General features: G+C 48.9%; 1 protein-coding gene across 1 annotated transcript in view; it reads right to left on the bottom strand.

Moving 5' to 3' along the window:
* Positions 1 to 23,798, bottom strand: part of LOC147737208 (uncharacterized) — a 61,319-nt gene that overhangs the window by 19,764 nt on the left and 17,757 nt on the right. Inside the window, exon 3 of the mRNA XM_086919261.1 lies at positions 19,106 to 19,225. The gene's annotated coding sequence lies outside the window, so the exon portion shown is untranslated. The remainder of the gene's footprint in view (positions 1 to 19,105; positions 19,226 to 23,798) is intronic.

Here is a 23,798-nt window from a genome sequence, read left to right as displayed (position 1 = left end):
CCTACGCACGTCGCACGCGTCCCCTGTTTGTTTCGAGGTCACATTGCCTCGTGCTTTATATGAGCAGATGTCTCCAGCCTCCAGGCGATAACAATAGGCTGGCCCTCGGAGTGCGCACACGCTCCTTGTATTTTATGATGACTCCGACGCCCACTGGGCTGAAATAATGACTACAGCTTTGCTGAGGAGCCGATACATTATTCATTTCTCTGTTTTAGTGTGCACAGGGTTGGCTCCCCCTCTACTCCTCCATTGCGCGGTGCTTTGCACTACTATATATTGAATACAGATATCCCTTGAAGGTGATTGGTGGGATGTATATTGGAGGATGACAACTAATTGATCGGAGCGCATGAGTCTCCTGAACTAATTATGTTGACACTCAGGTTCTCCAAGTTCTTGTGTGGTCAACAGGGCCCCAGGTATGACATTCCCTGACTCAGGGTTACAGGGCTTGATTGATGCCCGTCATTGTTCTTCTACCACAAATCCTTGAGCATGATTTTGTTTTATTCTATTTTTATTTTTAATTTTATTTTATTTTGTATTTCCCTTTCGGCGTGCGACGGGATCTAGACTAGCAAGGGATTATTCAGACTAGACAGGCTGCAAATCAATATCCTAGTCGTAGTCAGCCACGCTCGGCAATAGGCGTCGGTAGGACGCCTCTCGCGCCAGCTCCTCCCAGAGTCGCAAATCCTTCAAGGTTGGGCATCCTGACATCTGTTCCAGGTAGGCCTTTTGTGGCAGATCCCTCTGGGACAGATTTGTTGCATCTATAATGCGTAGACTTTTTTGCTGGCATATATTCCCATCATATTCTGCAGTTTCTTCCATGTAGCGTTCAGGAGAGCGTCTAGTGGTCTCCTCCTTCCCTTCATTGGCGGTTGTTTTGGTGACGGTTCTGATAGTTGATGCTGGGTATGTTATCCCAAGCTCTCAGCACTCTAGGTCTCTCCGAGTAACAAGTTATTTGACTTTTCGAGTTAGCGGTGTATATATACGTAGGGATAGGTCTATCTTAACACAGTCACAGGCCTTAGCCTTCACACTTCCAGACATCGAATTATGATGTTCTGGACAAGTCAGGTTATAACCTTCATGCAATTGTGACTCTTAGATTAGGTTTCCAGGTTTATCTCAATCCTTTGCAACTCAGTTGTTGTACGACCCAAACTACAGCGCTAGAAATATGTTTCCGATGGTATCAGTGCAAGTGTTCCATCGGGTGAGTGCCAAAGTGGCGGTGCGTTGGGCACCGTCAATCAGTTTCGATCTTTCTGTTATTCAGGTTCTTTATCGTGCAGGCCTCTTGAGGCTTACTATCAGCATGCGCAATATCTCGACTGCGGGAAATATCAGCGGGTATAGGCATATAGGGCACCTTCTTAGTGGACTCGTTCCAGGATTCAGGCCTTTCTGCCGAAATTATCAGATTTGGGTTACTGCGGAATACCTCCTGTAGCATACAGGACAGTAATGGACTGGTGCCTTTGGTACCTTCAGATGGCTGGGGGTGGCATCTCATCCGAGAGACAGTCAGTAATTGTAAGCCCTTTGAGTTCTACCTCACAGATCCTTTCGGGGCAGGATTGATTTGTCAGTTACAGTTGTTACAGTTGGACGTCAGTTCCATCTGAAAAGAATGTAGGTCTGCTCCCACGAAAGTCGAGGGAAAGGATTTTGTTCCCTCCGATTCGGAGTATTTCCGGCGACTGGGGTCGCAATTTTCGTGCATGGAGGTCTCCATTTTGTATTCCAATGCTCCTTGGATCGGCGGCGGCCGGCTCGGTCCCTTGCCTTTCCTTTCAATTTTCCTTTTTTCTAATGCAGCGATACTCATGTAGATCGAGGCAAAGGTTTTATGATTCACCAGGGAGCTACGGCTCGTAGGTTACTTGTTGCCTTCAGTAAGCACGGATCTGGGTTTGCACATGGCAATGTGGTAAGTACAGTTTTTTCCCAAGCTGGTATGTATTCCGGCTTTGCTTTTATTTAGGATCAAGTTTCCGGTACCTACAATGCTTTCCACGTCTTTGTAACGCGCTGAGGGCGACCATTTCGTATTTCTGGGTCCTTCCACTCACGCAATATGGTTAGACAATAGAGGGTCACTTTGTTGGTATGTACACATGTGGCAGTCTTGTGAGGACTGATTTCTCTAGTTTGTGAATTATTTACCAATAATGTACAGGGAGTTCAGTAGCTTTCACCTTATAGCAGCCATTTTGGCCGTTTTTCTACAGTTCTCTCTCGGTCCAGGGCAAGTTTCTGAACTTGCGTCGGGTCCTTTTCTCGAGTTCTTTTTTGATGGGGAAAAAATCCCAGCCCGGATTAATTCTAGTGATTTTTCTTTTGATTAATAGACAAATAATAGTATGTCGACCGGACATTAAATATGGTCAAGCTGTGTTACGAGGTATTACACCTATAGATGTTTCTACGGCGAGGCAAGCCCGCGCTTTACAGGTACAGTATCTACTCTAAGAAGTTTGCTCTAAGCAGTGTCTGGAATGCATGTGGACAGTGCCTGGTCACACGAATTCGAAGTAATGCATTTTTGGAGGTTTTCTTCCCATTCCTGAAGGATTACAACAGTGATTCTCGGATTTACTATCTGAAGTTTTCACATATAATTGGTCATATTACTGTTGATGATTATTGACATTTCATATGTGGGTCCGAGGCTATTATAGCCGATGGTTGAGGGCATTTTTGCCGGAATGGGTATTCAGAATCAATGGTGAGACGCAGTCTGTTCAAGAACCATACTTATCATTCGTGTTTTGATGATTCTCATTGTTTAACAAGTTTCAATTCTAATGATTGATTTTCTCAGAATATTTAAACAGTATTTTATGTACCAGTGGGAGATTTAAGAGTGTAGTAGTGTGGATAAGCGTTGAACTAGCATAACCTGAAGCCTCCGGTCCTGTAATAGAATCAAAAATTAGCTAGCATTCGCGCCAAGAATTTTCAATTCTATTAAGGACACGGAGGCGAGGATTATCCCACCCGGTTTATTACAGTATTGTAATAATTACCCACCCGCATGTACTTGATACTCTGTATCAGCAGAAGTTACAGGTTTTCCTGTCTCATTCCTTTCAGCTTCGAGTAACGAAGAAGGAGCAGGTGTTCTTCTGGGTTACAAGACGTAAACTTTCCAGCTTGAAGAGGGTTCTTCCAGCTTCGAGTAAAAAAGGAAGGAGCAGGTGTTCTTCTGGCTTAAAAGACATAATATTTCCAGTTTGAAGATGGTTCTTCCATGTTGAAAGATGTTTATTGGGACTCATATTCTGTGGATTGGACTGGATTTATTCATGTGTGGACTATATAAGTTCGAGCAAAGAAAGAGGAGGAGACACAGGGTACAGCAGCTCTTACTGGGCTATACAGGATGTGATGTATGTACAAGCATCATGGGAAATGTAGTTTTATTTGCATACAAAACGTTTTTCATTGGCTGCTGTGAGTAGCAAATATAAGAAAGAGAAGCATAATCCTCGCCTCCGTGTCCTTCATAGAATTGCAAATTCTTGGCACGAATGCTAGCTAATTTTTTATCCTTTATCCTTGACCTTTATGCTTTGTTGGGTGGAAACAAAATGCAGATGGCAGTTGAACAGACCAATGAATTAAGAGGGCTGATTCAAAGCGCGTTCGTGCGTGTGGGCGTGTTTATTATATGAGGCTCCCGAAACAGTCTCGTGGACTGACGCCAGGAATACATCTTGGCAAGGCCTGCATGCAGGGGGTATTGGTAGCTGCAAGCGGGGGTGGGTGAGAGGGGGTGTTTTGCCTCTGGACTATGAATGTATGAGTCATAGTAGGTGCAGTGTGGCGCCGCCTGTCCAGGGGCCACTTAACAGTTAACACATTTAAAATGCGTCCGTGCATAACCCTTGCCATGGATACTTCATGTACAGGCAGAAGCACGTGAAATGCGGCGTGATTTGTTGGCCTATGAAAAGGAAGGAGGGCTCACTGTCGGCAGCCCCTTCAGAGCTGTTTTCCATCTGCCTCAGAATAATTATTTCATTAGTAAGTCCGAGTTGTCCGCATTTGGGGTGCAACGGAGCCTGTTGCAACCCAAATACTGACAACTCTAGGCAGTTAGACACGTATTGTTCAGCATTTGCGCTGTAAAAATGGTTAAGTCTTCTGAATTAAGGTAGTATATGGAGGGAGAGTGGGAGAGAGAAAGAAAGACAAGCATTTGCAAAGCAATAGGTCTCGCATTAGGAAAGTGTGACCTATTGGTATTGTAAATGCCACCTTTTTTAATATGTGTTGGCTTTGAAAATATATAAATTAATAGCATTGTTATTCACAAAGCAAATAGCTTACACTTTCCTAATGCGAGTCCTATGCTATGGCAATGCTTATTGGTAGCAAGCAAGAACAGTGCTGTTGTAGTGCTGAGCGATGATGTGGTTTGGCTGAGTGATGTGGGGGTGTATTAGAGTGATGTGGGGGTGTATTAGAGTGATGTGGTGGTGTCCCAGAGTGATGTGGTGGTGTCCCAGAGTGATGTGGTGGTGTCCCTGAGTGATGTGGTGGTGTCCCTGAGTGATGTGGTGGTGTCCCCGAGTGATGTAGTGGTGTTCCTGAGTGATGTGGTGGTGTCACCGAGTGATGTGGTGGTGTCACCGAGTGATGTGGTGGTGTCCCTGAGTGATGTGGTGGTGTCCTTGAGTGATGTGGTGGTGTTCCTGAGTGATGTGGTGGTGTCCCTGAGTGATGTGGTGGTGTCCCCGAGTGATGTGGTGGTGTCCCCGAGTGATGGGGTGGTGTTCCCGAGTGATGTGGTGGTGTCCCTGAGTGATGTGGTGGTGTTCCTGAGTGATGTGGTGGTGTTCCTGAGTGATGTGGTGGTGTTCCTGAGTGATGTGGTGGTGTTCCTGAGTGATGTGGTGGTGCCTCTGAGTGGTGCCCCTGAGTGATTGAGTGGTGCCCCTGAGTTATGTGGTGGTGCCCCTGAGTGATGTGGTGGTGTCCTTGAGTGATGTGGTGGTGTTCCCAAGTGATGTGGTGGTGTCTCTGAGTGATGTGGTGGTGTTCCTGAGTGATGTGGTGGTGTTCCCGAGTGATGTGGTGGTGTCCCTGAGTGATGTGGTGGTGTTCCTGAGTGATGTGGTGGTGTCCCTGAGTGATGTGGTGGTGTCCCCGAGTGATGTGGTGGTGTTCCCGAGTGATGGGGTGGTGTTCCCGAGTGATGTGGTGGTGTCCCCGAGTGATGTGGTGGTGTCCCCGAGTGATGTGGTGGTATCCCCGAGTGATGTGGTGGTGTCCCTGAGTGATGTGGTTACAGTGGGTTGCCTCTGGTTTCAAGGAATTGAGTTTATCGGATAAAGAAGGAAACGGGACCCAGCAAAGGTTTTGACTAAAAGGCGTATGGGCTGCCAGAAGAGAAGAATAACATTCGAATACTATGGAATGTTTACATCTGCCTGGAGTTTCCCCTTTAAGTCAAAGAAATTCCCAGCGGGGCAGCGTTTTCCATGAACTCGGCTGTATATCATGTTTCTAAGAAGCGTGAAAGATAAACTCTTTTTTTTTTAAAGAAAAAAAGGGGAGTGCCTTGCATGTTTTGGTATGAATGAGCCTGGTCTGTAGAAGTGGCAAATAAGAGAGTAGCGAACTCACTGACCCCTTGGTAGTACACTCTGATTGGATCCAGTTGGGGCCTCTCATAGCTGCTCACAGTACAGGGTGCAAAAAAAATAAAAATACTGCTACATTCAGCTGCGTAGGGTTAAAGTTACCAGATGGCTCAATGCTGCCAAAAACGTGCCTCTTCAATCCTGGGCCTTTAATTTACCCATGATTGTTTCCAGGTTTGTTAGTTTCAGTGTATGAACTAACGCGCAGCTGCACCATGACTGCCAGGATTCATTAGGCTATTAAGGAGCTTGGTAGGAGCGCTACTTAACTCCTTGGACGCTCATGACGAGCTGAGCTCATCGTGAGCCACGGCACTCCGGTGCTCATGACGAGCTGAGCTCGTCATGGCCTGTGGAACGCTCAGGTGCGGGGAGAATTCCCCCGCTGTGCTGAGCGTTCCACGGGAGGCAATACACCTGTGATGAGCTGAGCTCGTCATGAGCACAAGAGCGCCGTAGCTCATGATGAGCTCAGCTCGTCATGAGCATGGGGGCGCTGTGCGCGCCCCCCTCTCCCCCAGCGCAGCGGGGGATTAACCCCCACAGCGAAGGGGTTAAAAATGCACAAAAATAAATAAATACACCAAGGCTGCAAGTGATTGGTGGCAGATCATTTTGTTGACTAATATAGTGCTTTGCGTGTTTTGGTATGAATGAGCCTGGTCCGCAGAAGCGCCAATAAGGGAGTAGCGAACTCACTGACAACTTGGTAGTACACTCTGATTGGATCCAGTTGGGGCAACTCATAGCTGCTCACAGTACAGAATGCAAAAAAAATCGAGTGTTTCAACCTGCATTTTTACAAGTGAAGGGCAAGGCAGGGCGTACAAAGTCCAGAGCAGTATTTAGTAGATGTTGGAATTAGGTAGCCTGGCCTAGGGCAAGACTAACATACAGAGGCACAGTGTAAAGGTTGCAGACCACCCAAAAGTAACTTCACGCAATAGCACTCAAAAAGAAAAACACTACACCAAAATTATGTGAAAATACGTGTTGCTTTATATAAAAATAATATGCTCTGGGTTGTCAAGTATCAGTAACTCACTTATAAATAGTTCAAATCAGTTTAGATCACTTTCAGGATCAGCAATTACACGTTTTAAATTACCAGCAGATAATCACTTTTTTACAGTACTAACTGTCACTGTACTTCTGGATTCTGATCACGCTTTTTCAGTAGAATAACTGTACTTTAGAATTAATTAGGCTAGATATACTCCGCTAGAATCTTGGGAGAAGACTACACCTCACTATAAGCAAGAGCAAATAACATTACAGCAATAACACTTAAACTGTTAAGCAATTCAGTCAGTCAGGTTCAACATTACAGTTCTTTTGTCATTAAACCAGTTTCAAAGAGAATCACAGTGCAGTTTCTTACAGTTGAATTGAGAAGGTTCGCCTAGGTAATGACTGTACTCAGCTTACTTAAATTAGGAACACAATTCAGTTAATCAATTCACCACAATGGCTAGATCTGGTTTCCTTATGTCACTCTCCAACCTGAGGATAGCAGGGATTAACTGACCAGAAATTACTTTACTGCTTTGTAGGTACTAGCGCCACTCCCCCTGTATTTCCACTCCTTACTTGTTTGTTTATGGCTGGGATCGCCTCGCACCAGGCTTGGTAGGGGACTGCAGGCAAAGGGGGCGGGGAACCAAGGCAGGCGAGGCTCTCACGCCTCACAACGCTCCGAACAGGCTTCCCTGCTCTTTCCTCCCCCCTCGGGCCAGCTCCTCTGCGTGGCGCTCGAGGGGAAGGGTTGCCAAATTCGCACTTGCCCCCAAGCCTCTAACGGGCCTTTCTGCTTCTTCCTCTGGGCTCGGCCCGCTCCTCTGGCGGTGCCCGAGCGGAGGAAGGACTCTGCCTACTTCTCCCCTCCCGCTCGCGCCGGCTCCTTTCCGAGGCGCTCGAACGGGGAAAGGGAGAGACGATGCCTGACTCCTCAGTTGCTCCCGGCGCCTCACAGACTAATCCCGCCTCCGTCTTCCTGGAGAGGCGTGGCGCGGGCGGGCATGCGCGAGTGAGCAGTGGCTGGCTCCGGAGTCTGCTCCACTCGGCTTCCTCCAGCCCCGCCCTCAAACGACCGGCAAACCTGCTCTGCTCACCGGAACAGCGCTGACAGGACACGGCGCTTTCAGCACACGGAGTTGATCCGCTTCACGCAGAGCGCGGCAGGCGCCCCTGGGGTCCCGTTCCCACAGGGAAGCCTCGCAAGGCTTCCCAGGCTCAGTGGAACCTGCGGGGGCGCTGCCACTTAGCGCGACAAGTGCCCCAGGGGTCCCGCTATCGATGGCACACAGGATGCAGGTTCCTCAGCTCTCTCTGCCGACCCACAGGTGAGGGAACTTGCTACACTCCAAAGGTTCAATTTAGGAAAACGCAGATCTTGATGTAGTCCAATGAAAGACCCTCTTTTCTTCACTATGACGAGGAGGGGGGTTACAGATGGAGAGGCTCCTTCAGAACAAGTCCACAGGGCACTTCCTCAGCACTAGACCCATAACCCTCCTTACTGGACAGATTCAGGACACAGGGGAACTCTTAGGTCAGTTCCCAAGGCAGGGTACTTCACAGCTCCCAAGGTTACTAAAGTTAACCCCTTAACCTTTCTATCCAGGGTCAGCAGGATGGGCTAACCTGGCTAGGACAACAGGACTAGGAGGTGGGAAAGTCTTGACAGGGGGCTACTCTTGTAGAGGGAACCACCCTTCAGAATCCTACCCCTACTAGACCTCAACCTTCACTCTAGCTGCTCCTCACTGACAGACAAAATGGCTGCCCCACATTCCGCCTTATATAGGCTGCCCTTCAGTGGTCCAGAATGGACCAGAAGGTTCTGGAATGCCCTATGTTGGTCTATGGCCAGGTTCTGTTGGTGACAGTTGGGACAGTTGGCGGCCACCATTTTAGGTGGTGCCAACTTTCCTGTCAGAACAGGCCTCTCTGGGCCTAAGGTAAAAGATTATGAGGGGGGAAGAAAACACCTATCCCCCTGACCAACACCTGCAAAAAGTCAGTAGACACAAAAATTAACAAGAGTATGAGGGGCAAAAAGGGGACAAAATAAATACAAATTAGGAGGGACTTCGCCAAAAAGCCAGACAGGTCTAACACGCGTCCCCCCCAGCTGAAAGTGGGGAGAACTACCCAACCCCTTGGGAGTCCTCATCACTAAGGCGGAAATACCTGGAGAGACCGTCTGCATTGGCGTGGTCCACTCCAGGCCGATGTTCCACCCGGAAGTCCATTCCCTGTAGGGAGATGGACCACCTCAACAACTTGGGATTTTCCCCCTTCATTTGCATCAGCCAACGAAGGGGTCGGTGGTCGGTCTGAACCAGGAAGTGCGAGCCAAAGAGGTATGGCCGCAGCTTCTTCAGAGCCCACACCACCGCAAAAGCTTCCCTCTCAATGGCACTCCACTTCTGTTCCCGGGGAAGCAGCCTCCTGGATAAGAAGACTACAGGTTGATCCAGGCCCTCTTCATTGAGTTGCGATAACACTGCCCCAATGCCATGTTCCGATGCATCCGTTTGGACAATGAACTCCTTGGAGAAGTCTGGGGCCCTCAGGACCGGTGCCGCACACATTGCCTGTTTCAACTTTTCAAAGGCTTGCTGACAAGCCCTTGTCCAAACTACCCGTCGAAGTTGTTTCTTGGAGGTGAGCTCTGTGAGGGGCGCTACAATAGTGCCATACCCCTTCACAAAGCGACGGTAGTAACCTGTGAGGCCCAGGAAAGCTCGGACCTCAGTCTGTGTCTTGGGGGGTTCCCAGGCCATGATTGCCTCAATCTTCGCCTGCAGGGGCTGCACAGTCCCCCTACCCACCAAGTGTCCAAGGTACACAACCGACCCCTGCCCAATCTGGCATTTGCTGGCTTTGATGGTCAATCCAGCTTGTCTCAGGGCCTGGAGAACGGCCTGCAAATGCTGCAGATGGTCCTCCCAGCTGCTACTGAAGACAGCAATGTCATCCAAGTAGGCAGCAGAGAAACTCTCCAATCCAGAGAGGACCTGGTTCACCAGCCGCTGAAATGTGGCAGGGGCGTTCTTGAGCCCAAAGGGCATCACACAGAACTGGTAGTGTCCCTCAGGCGTGGAGAAGGCTGACCTTTCCCTTGCTCCATCTGTCAAGGAGATCTGCCAGTACCCTGAAGTGAGGTCAAAGGTACTTAGATATTGGGCAGCTCCTAGCCGGTCAATCAATTCATCCGCCCTAGGGATCGGATGAGCATCAGTCCTTGTCACTGAATTCAGTCCCCGGTAATCCACACAGAACCTCAGTTCAGGTGTGGTGCCTGGTGGTGCGGCTTTTGGCACGAGCACCACCGGACTGGACCAAGGGCTGTTGGAAGGTTCAATTACTCCCAGCTCTAGCATCTTGGCAACTTCTCCATGTATGCTAGCCTTCACCTTGTCAGACAGCCGGTAGGTCTTGGACTTCACTGGTGGGCTGTCTCCTGTGTCCACATCATGGGTACACAGGTGGGTCCTTCCCGGGACAAGGGAGAACAAAGAAGAGTACTGCTCCAGTATCTGGCGGCAGTCCTCCCGTTGCTCAGGAGTGAGAGTAGGAGAGAGATTCACTCCCTCCACTGACCCATCCTTCTCTTGGGATGAAAAGAGATCGGGGAGAGGTTCACTTTCCGCTTCCTCTCCCCCGTCAGTCACCATCATCAGCATGACTTCGGGCCTCTCATGGTGGGGCTTGAGTCTGTTGGCGTGTAGCACCCGTAGGGGCTGTCGAGGGGTCTTAAGGTCCACCAGGTATGTGGCCTTACCCTTCTTTTCCAACACCTCAAAGGGGCCTGTCCAGCGATCCTGGAGGGCGCTAAGCTCTCCAGGCTCCATCACCCACACTTTCTGTCCAGGCTCCAGTTCCACCGGGTGAGCGTTGTGGTCGTACCACTCCTTCATGACTGCCTGGCTGGCCTCCAAGTTGTCAGAAGCTTGCTTCCACAACTTCGCCATTTGGCTCCTGAAGGCCAGCATGTAGCTCACCACATCCTGGGGGGGTTTCCTGGGAGATTTCTCCCAACCATCCTTCACCAGGCTGAGAGGACCGCGTACAGGGTGCCCATACAGAAGCTCAAAGGGGCTGAAGCCCACTCCCTTCTGGGGCACTTCCCGGTAGGAAAAGAGTAAACAGGGTAGGAGGACATCCCATTTCCTCCGCAGGCTCTCGGGCAGACTTCTGATCATGCCCTTCAAGGTCTTATTGAACCTCTCAACCAGTCCATTTGACTGGGGGTGATAAGGAGTGGTGAACCGGTAGGTCACTCCACACTCCTTCCACATGGCCCGCATGTAAGCTGACAGGAAGTTGGTCCCCCTGTCGGACACAACTTCCTTGGGAAATCCCACTCGGGTAAAGATTCCCATTAGGGCTCTTGCCACTACAGGTGCAGTGACTGTCCTCAGAGGTATTGCCTCTGGGTACCGTGTGGCATGATCCACCAGTACCAGGATAAACCTGTGACCAGCTGCTGTCGGTGGATCCAAAGGCCCTACAATGTCGATGCCCACCCTCTCAAAGGGGGTGCTAACGACTGGAAGTGGTTCCAGGGGAGCTTTTAGCTTCACCCCTGTTTTCCCACTGGCCTGGCAGGTTACACAAGTCCTACAGTATGTGTTGGACGCCGCTTTCATCTGAGGCCAGTAAAAGTGGAGAACAAGCCGTGCAAAGGTCTTGTCCTGGCCTAAGTGTCCTGCCAGGGGTATAGCATGAGCCAGTTCCAAAAGAAAGGCTCGGTACTGTTGCGGGACTACCAAGGCCCTCGATGAACCAGGCGAGGGTACCTTGGGTTCACTGTAGAGGAGTCCATCCTCCCAGTAAATATGGTAATGTCCCGTAACATCACCTGCTGCTTGGGCTTCAGCCTGTCGCCTCAGTCCCTCAAGGGAGGGGCACTCCCTCTGCCCCTTACAGAATTCCTCTCTGGTAGGACCTCCCTCCACATGCCACTCCGCAGGGATGGGCAAATCCTCCAGAGAGTCTACTTCCCCCTCCACGGACTCCTGGTCCACCACCGCAGGTGGCCGATCTGTCTCATGGGGTGTGGAAGCCGGAGCAGGCTTTCTCTGTCTCCGGGTCTGTCCCTTTTTAGCAGCGGGTTGGGCCATTGTTCCAGGCTCCAACCCAGGCGAACTCCCTTTCCGGGCAGTCGCAGACCGTGTGCTGACACAGGCCCAGTCAGGTGTACCCAGCATCGCAGAATGCGTCCGGTATTCCACCTCTCTCCAAGTATTGTGTTCCATGTCATTCCCCAACAGACAATCGACTGGCACGGCAGGGCTTACGGCAACTCGAAGTGAACCTGCAACCCCCTCCCACTCAAAGGGAACCTCAGCCACTGGATAGTGGCCCATTCTGCCGTCAGCCATCGCGGCGGGGTGGAGTACATTTGGAACAACCTGCTCTGGGGACACCAGCTGACTTCTCACCATAGTCATGCTGGCTCCTGTATCCCTCAGAGCCTCCCCTCTCTGGCCATTGATGGTAACCCATTGCCCATACTTTGTAGTATTTGGGGGCACCTGGATCTTTGGCACCATCTCCCGTTCTCCCAGGGACACTAAGGTGACACCCGCCCACTCACCCCCCTTATCTAAGGGCAACTCCTCCCCGAGCGCTACACTAGCTACTCCCGGTGACTTTCCTCCGGTGGGAGGGGGTGGTCTCTTTGGGCATCTGACATCTCCCTTATAATGTCCAACGCCACCGCATTCAAAACAGTGGAGAACCCTGGGCTGCTGGCTCTGGCCAGGATGAGGGTTCCGGGGCGGGTTTGCCCTAGGGGTGAAACCTGCTCCCTTCCCTTGTAAGTTATTTTGGGGACCTTTAGAGAACTCTTTCTTTTTCTCCCCCCCCTCCTTCTTCTGGGGGGCGCCCTGTCCGGCTTTTTGAGATTCCCCTCCAGTCCCCTTGGTGGACACCCGGGTACTTGTCCAGATGTCCGCCTCCTCTGCAAGCTTCCGGGGATTGGTCAGCTTGCTGTCTACCAGGTGTTGGCGCAGCTCGGGAAAACATTTCTCGAGGAGGTGTTCTCTCAAAAACAGATCATACAGCCCCTCATAATCTTTTACCTCACTGCCCTTGACCCAACCCTCTAAAGCCTTTCTGGCGTAATCAAGGAAGTCCACCCAGTTCTGAGTTCCCATCTTGTGGCTCCCCCTAAACTTCTGTCGGTACCTTTCTGGGGTGAGCCCGAACTTCCTCAATAACGCCAGCTTCATGGTGGGGTAGTTTGTCTGTTCCTCTGGCTCCAGGGCCAACAAAGTGTCCCGACCAGCAGGAGGCATGTACTTGTACAAACTACCCCCCCAGTGCTTCTCCTGCACTCCATGAACCTTCAAAGAGACCTCATAAGCGGCCAGCCACTTAGCAACATCATCCCCCTGACTGAAGCTCGCTATTAGGTCCTTTGGGATATAGGGTTTGGTCTCCCTGGCTGACTCTTTCGGTTCGCTGCCACCATTCCTAACAGGAGAGGACCCCCGCTGTAGACTTTGGAGCTCCAGTTCCTTCAGCCTAAACTCGTGGACCATCCTCCTCTCCTCTTTCTCCTGTTCCAGCTTAGCCAGCTCCCACTTTAGCTGTCTCTTCTCCCTCCTATCAGTGAGCTCGGCTTCTGTTAGGCTTTTCCCAGAAATGCTACTGCCCTTTCTGGAATAGGACACTGGTCCGGTGAGCAAGTTTTCCCCCTCATGGCGGAATAACTCCTCCACCCCCCCTTCTGTGCCCTGGTCAACCTCTTCATCCTCCTCCTTTGTCTCTTGGTGTGCCTCCACCCAGGCCCTAAGGCTAGTCTGGAGCTCCCCCTTCCTAGCACCATGCTTGAAAAAGACCCCCATCTGCTGGCAGAACATTCTCAATTGGGGCACAGAATAGACTTCCAGGTTTTCCACCGCAAACTCCATGGTGAATCTGGCAAACCTGGATACACACCAGAAATTTCAGAGGGGTGCGGGTAACCTAAAACCAACTCCACCCACCACCAGGAATAAATTTAGAAAAAACAAAAAGACTAATTGGGAGGGCCGCAAGGAGAAAACTCCTGATGTAGGTTAGGTGTATTACGCCAAATTACTAGTAAGTAGCTGCAACCAAGTCCGCAATCCCACCGCTAGGCACCAATATGTTGGAATTAGGTAGCCTGGCCTAGGGCAAGACTAACATACAGAGGCACAGTGTAAAGGTTGCAGACCACCCAAAAGTAACTTCACGCAATAGCACTCAAAAAGAAAAACACTACACCAAAATTATGTGAAAATACGTGTTGCTTTATATAAAAATAATATGCTCTGGGTTGTCAAGTATCAGTAACTCACTTATAAATAGTTCAAATCAGTTTAGATCACTTTCAGGATCAGCAATTACACGTTTTAAATTACCAGCAGATAATCACTTTTTTACAGTACTAACTGTCACTGTACTTCTGGATTCTGATCACGCTTTTTCAGTAGAATAACTGTACTTTAGAATTAATTAGGCTAGATATACTCCGCTAGAATCTTGGGAGAAGACTACACCTCACTATAAGCAAGAGCAAATAACATTACAGCAATAACACTTAAACTGTTAAGCAATTCAGTCAGTCAGGTTCAACATTACAGTTCTTTTGTCATTAAACCAGTTTCAAAGAGAATCACAGTGCAGTTTCTTACAGTTGAATTGAGAAGGTTCGCCTAGGTAATGACTGTACTCAGCTTACTTAAATTAGGAACACAATTCAGTTAATCAATTCACCACAATGGCTAGATCTGGTTTCCTTATGTCACTCTCCAACCTGAGGATAGCAGGGATTAACTGACCAGAAATTACTTTACTGCTTTGTAGGTACTAGCGCCACTCCCCCTGTATTTCCACTCCTTACTTGTTTGTTTATGGCTGGGATCGCCTCGCACCAGGCTTGGTAGGGGACTGCAGGCAAAGGGGGCGGGGAACCAAGGCAGGCGAGGCTCTCACGCCTCACAACGCTCCGAACAGGCTTCCCTGCTCTTTCCTCCCCCCTCGGGCCAGCTCCTCTGCGTGGCGCTCGAGGGGAAGGGTTGCCAAATTCGCACTTGCCCCCAAGCCTCTAACGGGCCTTTCTGCTTCTTCCTCTGGGCTCCGCCCGCTCCTCTGGCGGTGCCCGAGCGGAGGAAGGACTCTGCCTACTTCTCCCCTCCCGCTCGCGCCGGCTCCTTTCCGAGGCGCTCGAACGGGGAAAGGGAGAGACGATGCCTGACTCCTCAGTTGCTCCCGGCGCCTCACAGACTAATCCCGCCTCCGTCTTCCTGGAGAGGCGTGGCGCGGGCGGGCATGCGCGAGTGAGCAGTGGCTGGCTCCGGAGTCTGCTCCACTCGGCTTCCTCCAGCCCCGCCCTCAAACGACCGGCAAACCTGCTCTGCTCACCGGAACAGCGCTGACAGGACACGGCGCTTTCAGCACACGGAGTTGATCCGCTTCACGCAGAGCGCGGCAGGCGCCCCTGGGGTCCCGTTCCCACAGGGAAGCCTCGCAAGGCTTCCCAGGCTCAGTGGAACCTGCGGGGGCGCTGCCACTTAGCGCGACAAGTGCCCCAGGGGTCCCGCTATCGATGGCACACAGGATGCAGGTTCCTCAGCTCTCTCTGCCGACCCACAGGTGAGGGAACTTGCTACACTCCAAAGGTTCAATTTAGGAAAACGCAGATCTTGATGTAGTCCAATGAAAGACCCTCTTTTCTTCACTATGACGAGGAGGGGGGTTACAGATGGAGAGGCTCCTTCAGAACAAGTCCACAGGGCACTTCCTCAGCACTAGACCCATAACCCTCCTTACTGGACAGATTCAGGACACAGGGGAACTCTTAGGTCAGTTCCTAAGGCAGGGTACTTCACAGCTCCCAAGGTTACTAAAGTTAACCCCTTAACCTTTCTATCCAGGGTCAGCAGGATGGGCTAACCTGGCTAGGACAACAGGACTAGGAGGTGGGAAAGTCTTGACAGGGGGCTACTCTTGTAGAGGGAACCACCCTTCAGAATCCTACCCCTACTAGACCTCAACCTTCACTCTAGCTGCTCCTCACTGACAGACAAAATGGCTGCCCCACATTCCGCCTTATATAGGCTGCCCTTCAGTGGTCCAGAATGGACCAGAAGGTTCTGGAATGCCCTATGTTGGTCTATGGCCAGGTTCTGTTGGTGACAGTTGGGACAGTTGGCGGCCACCATTTTAGGTGGTGCCAACTTTCCTGTCAGAACAGGCCTCTGGGCCTAAGGTAAAAGATTATGAGGGGGGAAGAAAACACCTATCCCCCTGACCAACACCTGCAAAAAGTCAGTAGACACAAAAATTAACAAGAGTATGAGGGGCAAAAAGGGGACAAAATAAATAAAAATTAGGAGGGACTTCGCCAAAAAGCCAGACAGGTCTAACAGTAGAATAATGCTTTTGTTCTAACAAAGCGAGCAGCTAACCAGGTGGTGCTAATGGTTGCTATTTGAGCCAATTATGGTTAATAATTTAGAGTTTAGTCTGACCCCTGGTGTTATTTGCAGTGCTCAGCATTGTAAGATATTAACTTATATCTCAAACCGCTACTGCACTCCCTGAAACACAGAAATGTCACCATTTACAACTATGCGGACGATTTGCAGCTGATATTCCCCCTCAACTCTACGGACTCTACTAAGGAATTTCAAACCACCATGCTGCACATCCAGAGCTGGATGGACCAGAACCATCTTAAGCTCAACCCAGGAAAGACCGAGCTTGTACTCCCCGGCAACAGCGCTTTAAGTTGGGGCCCCCACTTCTGGCCAGCCTCGTTGGGCCCCCCTCCTTCCCCCTCTCAGTCAGTGAAAAGCCTCGGGGTCACTCTCTGCTCCGACCTCTCACTGAAAACCCAGGTCGGAACAGTGATCTCTTCCTGCTTTTTTCAGCTAAGAAAGATAAAAAAAATCGCCCATTTGCTGTCTCATTCTGCTCTCATTCAGGTGGTAATCGCCTTGGTCCTTTCACGACTGGACTTTTCCAACTCCATCTACTTGGGCCTACCTCTCGCCCTCGTTAAACGCATGCAGATTGCTCAAAATCAAGCGGCCAGATTAATATATAAGAGTAATCGCAGGAAGTCGGCCAAACCCCTACTAGCCTCCCTCCATTGACTCCCTATAGCCCAACGGATTACCTTTAAGGTAGGCTGCATAACCTTCAAAGCCCTTCACGGCAAAAGCCCCAAGTTCGTCAATCATCTCATGAATAAATACGAACCGACCCGGGATCTTCGCTCTGCCCACTTGTCCCTTCTCTCGCTGCCCATGTTCAAAAAGAAGCGACTAGGTGGATCTCGTTTCGCTTACCTCGCCCCTAAAATTTGGAACTATTTTCCCCTGTCTATTCGGAACTGCACTAAGCTAGTAGAATTCAGGAGAGCCTTGAAGACCTGGCTATTCAAACAAGCGCACGGTTAGGGCATTGTTACCATCTGTCTCTTCAGTCACCATTTGTCTCTCAGCGCCATGAAACCTCTGGGTGACCGTGCGCTTAACAAATTCCGAATAGAATAGAATAGAATAGAAAGTGCTGACACCACCTCCGGGGTTGCAGCGCTTGGTACACAACACTGAGATTGTTGCCACAGCTTCTGTGGTTCAACTGGAAGTGTAATGTGAGCCATCGATGAGATGCATGGATGATTCTTCAATTACACTTTTTGGAAGAACTGGTTTAATGTGATTTTTATTTCATTTAAGGTGTATGCATTCTAATTTGTGAAGCTGAAGCGCAGTGTGCCGCACTGCTTTAAAAAATACTTGAATATTGAAAAAAAGAGCTCAAAGTGCCGTACTCATTAAAGAAAACATACACAGATACCATGTACATGCCCAATGTGGAGTGGGGCGGGGGCGTCTTTAAAAGAACAAGAGGGGGGAGTGCACGGAACAGGAACAGGCACCCTCGGAAGCATTTGGTGAGCCAGGGGGCGGGTGAGTGGGAGGCATTCCTTTGTAGTCTGATGGGGGGGGTGCGAGGCGCGAATGGTGTAATGGTTGTGTGTGAGCGGCTTCTTTTCAATTCGGATGGGGGTGCGGGGGAGCAGGGGAGCGAGCAAGCGGGAGGGAACAAGCATATGGCGAGTGGCGGGGAGCAGCTTGGGAGCATGGACGTTTCTTAAATTAAACTTTTTGGGAGAACTGGTTTAATGTGATTTTTTTCATTTAAGGTGTATGCATTCTAATTTGTGCAGTTACCTGAATGCATTGTTAAAGATGAAGATCAAAGTTCCGCGCTCATTAAAGAAAACATACACAGATACCATGTACATGCCCAATGTGGAGTAGGGAGGGAGCGTCTTTAAAAGAACAAGAGGGGGAAGTGCACGGAACAGGAACAGGCACTCTCGAAAGCATCTGTTGAGTCAGGGGGCAGGTGAGCGGGAGGCATTCCTTTAGTCTGATGGGGGGAATGCGAGGCACAAATGGTGTAATGGTTGTGTGCGAGCGGCTTCTTTTCAAGTCGGATGGGGGGGGGGGCGGTTTCATTAGTCTGATGAGACTATTATTTTAGCCCGATGACTGAAAAGATATATTAGATTGAGCCCCCTTAACGTATAAGCTCTCGGGGTGGACGCCGCCGGTATCTCACATCTCTTTACTCATCTACCTGGAGAGCAGAAAAGACTGCAACAAGAACATATCTCTGTGGGCAGTGCCATTCCGTTTAATAGAGCCAATCCAAAGAGAGAAGTTATTGACATTGGGAGTTGACGATGAGAAACCAGGGTCCTTTACTGGTACTCGCACTCTGCTATTACTTCATTGTTTTAGTTACTTTTTGGTTAGGCGAGTTGCAAGTTTTATTAGACAGAAATATTGTTTTGTAAGAAAAGCGCGTGACCTGCATTGTTAAAGATGAAGCTCAAAGTGCTGCACTCATTAAAGAAAACATACACAGATACCATGTACATGCCCAATGTGGAGTGGGGAGGGAGCGTCTTTAAAAGAACAAGAGGGGGAAGTGCACCGAACAGGAACAGGCACCCTCGGAAGCATCTGGTGAGTCAGGGGGCGGGTGAGCGGGAGGCATTCCTTTGTAGTCTGATGGGGGAATGCGAGGCACAAGTGGGTAATGGTTGTGTGCGAGCGGCTTCTTTTCAAGTCGGATGGGGGGGGCGGGGGAGCAGGGGAGCGAGCGAGTGGGAGGGAACGAGCATATGGCAAGCGGCGGGGAGCAGCTCTGGTGCGAGGCTGATGGGTTTGACGAGCACGCGCATCTCATACGAGTGCATCACATGAACTGGACGTAATCCGTACTTGGTAGAGATTTTCTTTTGCCTACTATATACTCGCCTATTAATCCCTGCGCGATATAATAGGCAAAACCTAATGATCGGATAACTGCCTCCGAGCGCACTTCTTACAGACCAGTATGGGGTTATCATGTTGCTGCTACAAGCTCCTTACCTGTGTGAGTTATCAGGATCGATGCAGGGAGCAGACCGAAACCAGGCACACATGGAGGTCAATGACAAATACTGAAGAATTAACAGAGCTTCCAAGCTGGTGACCATTACTTAATTGACCCTGAAAATAAAAGACACGTTTTAGTATTCTGGTGACTTATGACCATAAAAAAAAAAGGTTATAAATTCAATATTGTGTCAAATACTTAAAAAATGGAACTGGATGTGCTGAATCGGATGTTGCCCCAGGTCATGCGTGACACCTTCCACCACTATTGCTTATGGAACTTGTAGTTTTGTTTTTCTCATTAAAAGGATGGGCTCTAAAGTCTCAGTGTTCTAAGCGATGTTAGTTAAAATCAGAGGCCTGAGTGAGGGTGAAGCATGACACTGCTCTGCTTAGCAGTGAGATGAATGACAGTTCCCCAGCCCTTCCATTCTTCGACAGCCAGAGGCTCGTCAGCCGTTCATATTTTTTTGCAATAGGAAAGAAACTTTTATTGCAGCTTGTGCCAACTGAAGAGATAAAACTCCTGAGCATGTTTAATTGACTACTGACAAACATGTACAATCAAGAACATGAGTTTCTGGAAAACTATCAAGCACACAATCAGAATCAGCCGCCCTTCACACCCAGGAATTCTTGAGGCTTTGGAGAGGATGAATTGCACGTGGTATAAGAGGAACACTACATCGACTCAAAGCTCACTTCTCAGGGATGTACTGAAATGCCAGCTTTATGGCACACTTAGCCAGCTCTTCACCTCCTCCTCCTCAAACTGTTAACCAGCTAACAGTGCAAATGAGCCTGCAACATAGCATTGCTGACTTGGTTCCACACCGGACAGGGCAAGGTGGTCAACTCCATGCTCCTCCAAGTCAGCAAGCACTCTGGTCGAGCCAGTCCTAGCCCCACATGGATGTTCCCCATCACAACTATTTTAATGGTACTAAGTTATGTTTCTGCTAAATGTATGAGTCAAAAAGTTAAAGATTTTACTAGGAAATGCTGAAAGAGAAATCATGACGTTTTTCAATATTTCTGAGTCTGCCACATTACACGGGAACATTACTTCTCTACAGCAGCAAATCATGTATGCGCCCTGTAGAAAGCATGTTTGAATGAGACATGGAATGCATTGCAGCCAACAATCTATGCAACATCATAGCAGAGTGCAAGATAACTTGTGTTATTATTCCAGCAGAAGGAAATGCCATTCCTAATGTGTACGTCATTTTAAAGACAAACCCAGGAAAATGTACGGTCAATGTTGTTCTTCGCCAGTTAAAAGACTAGCACCATTAATGCGCCAGGAAATAGAATACTATGAGAAATCCTACTTGTTGGCAGGGTGCTGCCTGCCATTATATTGCAGGTTACTTCTAACATAATCTGATTTATACATACATATTCCAGGGTGCTGCCAGCTATAGGGTCTGCACACAGCAGTCTTGAGTCAAGTACTCCGGTGGCCCTAACACTAAATATTTGGGACAAGGTACTGAGGCATAGAGAGCTGATCATATTCCCTCCCCATACACTCTGTTCCAGTTTCCTCGCGCACAATCATACCTGCTCTCGCCCCAGGAAGCTCCAGGAAGCATTGGACGCCGGACGCCTGAAGCCGACGTATTGGATCTCACGTGAATGCGCTTGTGTTCGCGTGCGCGTGCCCGTTTGTCCCGGGGGATCCTGTACCTGCACCCGCTCCGCTCTTGCTGAATGCCGAGCGAACGCCGAGCAGAGCGTTGAGTGAATAGAGGATCCAGGGGCCCGTTGCGCCCTGCTGGAGGCCGAGAATTGCAGCCGGAGGGCAGGGGGGAGGTCCAGATTTTAGCTGAGAAGCTTGAGGCGGTGAAACCCTGGCACCTGGCAGATTAACCTTAAAATTAAACTTAAAATAAAACACAGGCCCTAAGAAGTGCTGTAGGCACCAGCTGAGTTAGAGTTGGTGACAGCACCTCGGCAGACAATTAGCCGACGGTAGCAGGGGGCTGGAAGAGCGAAGGGCACTGCGGCAAACCGTGAAACAGAGGTAAGTGAGGAGCAGTTGCCCTACATAGGTTTATAATATGGAAGGGCTGTAATTGTTTTTCTTAATAATCAAGGACATTAAAACTAACCCAAAAGCAACGGTGCTAGTCACATGGGTACAGGTTATTGAACTGGTATTGGCAAAAGGGGCCTCGTGATCTAATCCCAGCGGAGGATTGAAATAGGGAAGCAGCATTTAAAACAGGCTATAGGATTGGTGACCAGAGACCAGAGTGCGAGTAACGAAGAAGGAAATCTAAAAGATAGCACTGGCCAAAGCAATAACCCGTAGGACTATAAAAACCGGGAAAAAGAATGAGATGAACATTCCAGTGGCAGGTGAAGGGAGCGGAGTAGGTAAATCAAAAGGGGCGATGAGTAAGCCAACTGGAAGGAAAAATAAGTAGCAAGGAATGTACAATCCTTGACGCTAACACTGTAATCAGCAAAACCAAAAATAGCAAAAGGTGATACATCAGTGTCTAACTCAAAGACTTTTTGGGAAGACATATCAAGGGGAAGGATGTGAGGGACAAGGAGTCAAGTGCCGAGGCCTACCCAACCTCTGAGTCCATGGGCGAGGTTGGTCTAGCCTCTCCAAACCAGACCATATTTAACATCTCTGGGGTTTCTTTGAATCCACGGCTGTCCTCTTCGCCAAGAATGTTCCAGGGGAGCAGTCGAAAGCAATGTTGGGAGAGTTGACACAAATCAGAGGGTTAATGCCGGCATTAGTTAGACCGATTGGTGGGGAACAGGATGCGTTAGGCAGTAAGGATGAAGAGGTAGCTTTGTTAAGGGCTCCCAAGGTAAAGAAAGAGGAACCAACTGTACAAATATCCCAACAGTCAATGATTGTGAGGAAATGGGGTGAAAGGAGATATTACATGAGTGGATTCCCGAGGTCAAGGGGGAAGTGGAGATCGCCCTTAGAATAAGACAACAAATAAGACATCATGTAAGGAAGGTGAGAAGAGTGAAAGGAGAAAGGAAGGAACAAGAATGTCAAGAGAGGGAAATAATGCAAAGATCAAAGGAGTATAATGCAAAGCCGATAGCCGAACGAGAAGAACCTTGGAATAGGCTAGAAAGATCAAAGATCAGTAAAAGTAGTCTGGCACCAACAACGAAAAGGAAAAAGGAGAAAGAGGGGAAAGGTACAGAATTGAGGATAACTACACAATTGGGACCTGGAAATCCTAGACGTAGTAAGACCACCAAAGAAAAAGATTAGGGAGACATTCCAACAAAGAGAAGGGAAGCCCGATTAATGGGAGACATCCACGGCGTAAGGCAAGATTGTACCCCCGACTTATGGGTTTTCCTAGAACCTTCCGGCCAGGGCAAAGGTGGGAAAAAAGCCAGGGAATTAAACCCACTAAATTGATCACAACTTATATTCTCCATGTCAAAATGTGCAAGCCTCGGCAGCACTGGCACAGAGGACCTTAGAGAAGTAGGGTTTGTTACAAATAGCAAAGGGGGTGATGTGACCAAGCTCCTCTTCTACTCTGCCTTGGTGAAAGCCGCTGCATAAAATGCCAAAAATAAGCTGCAAATGGAGGGGATTAGATTGGTAAGAAAGGAGGAATTCCAGGGGAAGCACTTCCTTACGAATCATGCTGGACTAGGGGTACGGCAGATAAGGTCAATCAACTCAAGTTGGAATAAGAAGGAGGATCTTGCAATAACTATAACTGATAACGAATTTGCAAGATACTACAGATATATTTGCTGGAAATAGGTTTAATGTCCTAGCATCCCCAGAATTTAGGGAGTAAGAAGAGGAGGGGTTCCTGAGTGAAATCGACTAGGAGCATGGGTCGTCACACAGCCTATCAGTTCTATCATGGAATATAAATGGCTACAAGAAAATATCGACTCAGAATAATTTTGATAAATTCATTAAGAGTAATGATATTGTCTGCCTGCAGGAGACTTGGCTATGCGACGATACCCGAGCAACCCTAGCTATAGAAGGTTTCGCCGAACACTCTAAAGGAGCCAAGAAAAATACTCTGGGGAGGCCAACTAACGCTGAGTTCGACACAGATAGCTAGGAAGGTTCAGAATATGTAACTACATTGTGATTGGGCATTAGGCTGTAGGGTCCTACTGCAGAAGTCGGATCCCTGCTATGATGGAATATGTATTATAAACGTTTATATACAGAAGGGAAAGGACAATGAATATAAGGTGAATTTGGGAAAACTGAAAGAAGATTTAGAGTCTGTTAGCGTAAAATATCAGAAGGATATATTATTGGTGTTCGGTGATTTTAATCATAGATTAGACCCCCAAAGGGTGGATAATTGGCACAAGGAATTTTTAGAATCTTATAATATCGAAGTAGCCATTTTCCTTAGAGGAGAGATCTCGCCAAAGGATGCGACTTTTACTCAGCTGGTGGGTTCACTGGGCATGGTGTGCGTAAATGGGAGAATGCAGCCAGATCGGCCAGCAGGACGCACTTTTTTGAGGGGCCAGCAACTCTGCCCAATAGATTATGTGTTTTGTCAGGCCTGGTGCTTTGGGCTAATTAAAAATTTTGAGGTGATGAAAATGAAAGGTAGCGACCATTATCCACTGAGGGCAGAATTACATCTATAAAGAAGCAAAAATAGAGAAAGGGTTTTGCAGGTACATGTGGATTATCCAA

This window comes from Lissotriton vulgaris, chromosome 1_1, assembly GCF_964263255.1.
Source record: "Lissotriton vulgaris chromosome 1_1, aLisVul1.2, whole genome shotgun sequence".
Lineage (NCBI taxonomy): Eukaryota > Metazoa > Chordata > Amphibia > Caudata > Salamandridae > Lissotriton > Lissotriton vulgaris.
This window is presented reverse-complemented; position numbering and strand designations above follow the sequence as displayed.